The 3,623-nt window shown below is 29.2% G+C and overlaps 1 long non-coding RNA gene across 1 annotated transcript in view; it reads right to left on the bottom strand.

The window, feature by feature from the left end:
- Positions 1-1,178: 1,178 nt before the first annotated feature.
- Positions 1,179-3,623, bottom strand: part of LOC124952280 — a 5,281-nt gene continuing 2,836 nt past the window's right edge. Inside the window, exon 4 of the long non-coding RNA XR_007101853.1 lies at positions 1,179-1,234. This is a non-coding gene — a long non-coding RNA (uncharacterized LOC124952280). The remainder of the gene's footprint in view (positions 1,235-3,623) is intronic.

Here is a 3,623-nt window from a genome sequence, read left to right as displayed (position 1 = left end):
TACAATGATTTCAAGAAGGAAAATAAAATCGATGAAAGGATCGATGAAGATACGGTAACGATCGATGATGAATCGATAGTCAACAATGAGATTAGTTATACGATGATCGTGAAAAAGATCGTAGATCCATTGAAAGAAATAAAAGGGAACCACGTGATCGATTTATCTGGATCATCTAATGAATTAAACGAAACTATTGGAATTAATGAGTTTTCGACTAAGATCAATCGTAAGAAATCATCGTTGGAATTTAGTGACGAACACGATTTTGAAAATGATCAAGAGGAGGAAGAGGAGGAGGAAGAGGAGGAGGAGGAGGAGGAGGAGGAGGAAGAGGAAGAGGATCTCTCGCAGCCACTGCAACGACATCTTCCGCAGGTTCGAAATACACGAAAAACAATTCACTTTAATCGATTGATTAATTTTTATTTAATTCTTTTTTTTTTTCACCCATTCGTACGGTACATTTACGATCTATTCTTCTTTTCTTTTTTTTTTTTTTTTTGGATCGTCAAATCTTTTTAATGAAATTATTTATCGATTCATATCCCATACACACACGTTGTGATAATTACCTTCGAGAATATAATAAAGTACGTGCAGTTATTATTGCGAATAATAAATGAAATACAATTCGAGTGTAATATAATTAAATGTTTTATATATAAATGAAATGATAGACAAAATTAAACTGACACGTCACGTATTTTCCTTTTGCAGGAAGTATTATCCAGAGCCGATTACGAGAGAAATTCAGGTATTAATCGATTCGCTTCCAACGCTGAAAATAATACTACACGCCTCGTATTTTATTGTACGGTGTGATATAATTAATTTACCGGTGCATAGTGTAGTTCTAATTTCGTTCTATTTTATTTTCTTTTTTTCTTTTCTTCTTTTTTCTTTTCTTCTTTTTTTTTTCTTTTTTTTTTTTTATAATGACATGACCATTGTATTATCGTCACCTAAAAGTCGGTCTGTCCCTCGAAGAACGTTATTTTATTTTTTCTTTTTTTTCTTTTCCTTTCCTTTTTTTCTCTTTTTTTTTGCTATTTTTTTCTTCTTCATCCTTTTTTTTTTCCTTTTTCTGTTTTCTTATCGGTACTCGAAAAGAAATATTTTTAAACTGACCGTAGAAATTTTTTTTCACGCTCTCTTTTTTTCCTTTCTCTCTCTCTCTCTCTCTCTCTCTCTCTCTCTCTCTCTCTCTCTCTTTTTCTCTCTCTTTTTTCTCCTGCAAGATATTAGAGTCATGAATCTCTTGTCGATAAATTACGTTGATGTATTTTTAGTTCGTATGTGTGCGGGCGCGCGCGCGTTATGTGTGTAATATTTTGCAGGGGAAAATAAAAAAAATAAAAAAAAGAAAAAAAAAACAGAAAAAGAAGCAAGAATAATTTTCAAAATTTGATAGTGAATCAGCCTTTTAGCTCTGTTATTGTCAATAGCATCCATCTCGCGATCTTTTAGAAAATATTGTTATTGTATTTTTTTTTCTTTTTTCTTTTTTCCTTTTCTTCTATCCTCTTCCCTTACTTTCCCCTCTTTTTTTCATTTGAGATATTGTTTTTAAGTAAAGATACAAATTATGCCCAAGTGTGTTTCCATTTTTCTTCTTACGTAATTTCGTTTACTTGCTTCGTAAAAAACGATGCAAGTTCGAAAAGTAATTTATCCTAGTGAGATAAGGATTGGGGGTGAGAGAAAGAGAGAGAAAGAGAGAGAGAGAGGGAGAGAGAGAGAAAGAGAGAGTGTGTGTGTGTATGTGTACTTGTGTGTATATGTATTTGCGAATAATAAAGCTTATTCGCAATGATATCTTACGTATATACAAATTTCGATTTAGTACAGTATAATATGTAATACGTAATATATTACTCATACACAGTATGTCTATGTATTATATATATATATATTTATATATATATATATATATACAGAAATATAAATAGTGAGTTTCCTTTTGAAACGTGCAATCTTTCGAGTAAAACTCACATTTGTAATATTATGTGACGTGCTCCTATTATACTTGTTGACTTATTAATAAGTGTGTATTATTAACTTGTTTTAATGTTGTACTTCGTTTAATTAACAAATACATATATATACATACATATATATATATATATATATATATATATATATAGTTTTATTGTTAGAAAGGATTAAAAACATGTACGAGAAGTGAGTAGAAGAAGGGAGGTGGGGGGAGGGGGGAGGAGTAGTAGGGAGGAAAAAAAATAGAAGAAAAAAAAAAAAGAAAATGGTAGACAAATTATTGCAATGTGTCCTTCGTGTTATTGAGTATTTAAACGACAACAAAAATGGGATTCAAAAAGGAAAAAAAGAAAAAAAAAGAGAGAATAGATCGCTTCTTACGATTTTAGTACACATTATTGATTATTAGTATGTGTATGTAAAGGACAACAAAAAAAAAAAAATAAAAAAAAAATAAAAAAAAATAAAAAAAAAATAAAAATAAAAAAAGAAAAAAAATATTGAATGTGAGTATTATACATATATATATATATATTATTATATATATATATACAACTCAACGCAATAACATACATATTAATACTCTGTACGTATGTGTGCATGTTTGTGTATGTGTGTGTATGTGTATGTGTGTGTGTGTGTGAGGAAGGGAGAAAGAAAGTCATAGAAAGAAGAGAAAGAATGCGATGATAACGCGACTCGACGTCATTTAAACGACGTTGTTTTATAATGTTTAAACTATACATTTAGATAAGACAGTTAAAACGGTGCAGTTGTGTAAGAAAATAGAAAGAATGAAATAAAAAATGTGGAATAATGTTCGTATCTCACATCACAATCAATCAACCAACGTAGTTGGCTTTGAGACATTAGCCCGATGGAATTTTTTTAATAAATCGAGTCCGTCGTCACGTCGGTTTGTATTAATCAACTTGCAAAAGTTTTTTTTCCCCCCCACGGAAAATTTTCTATCACATTTTTTTCTCCTTTTTTCTTTTTTTTTTTTTCTTTTTTGTTTTCTTTTTTTTTTTTCCTTTTTTTTTTCTTTTTTTTCTGCGGAAAATAAAAAATACGAGGTTATTTGGGAGGAACACCGTGGAACGATTTTCAAAAGAACTTTCTGCCTATTATGATTTTTATTAAATTTCTTTTATATCGTTTTTTTTTTTCTTGCTTTTTCTTTTTTTTTTTTTTTTTTTTTTCTTTTTCTTTTGATCAATCTCCCGATCAATTATCTTTTTATTATGTCCTTCAATTATCAGTACATTTCGTTTTATTCGTTAACAACACACACGAGAAACATTGACTAGCGAATTCATTGTATGCGTTAATAAAAAAAAAAAAAAAAAATATATATATATATATATAAAAAGGAAGAAGATAGTGACAAAGAGAATGATATTAGAGAAAATATGTACGATTTTATTATATCCATGTGCTTTTTCTTTTAAGTTATAACCGCGTGAATACATATATAAAGGATAATAAACGAATATAAAGAAAAGTATAAATAAGCGTGTTTTAAAGAAACGAAATTTTAGAAGGGAACGAGATTTACGATCAACGATCGACGAGATTACACATAGAGGCGGCATCGGTAAAAAAAAAGAAAAAAAAGAAAAAGA

The sequence above is a fragment of the Vespa velutina genome, chromosome 10 (genome assembly GCF_912470025.1).
Source record: "Vespa velutina chromosome 10, iVesVel2.1, whole genome shotgun sequence".
NCBI classification, from domain to species: domain Eukaryota; kingdom Metazoa; phylum Arthropoda; class Insecta; order Hymenoptera; family Vespidae; genus Vespa; species Vespa velutina.
Note: the sequence above shows the minus strand (reverse complement) of the source record. Positions and strands in the feature narration are given on the sequence as shown.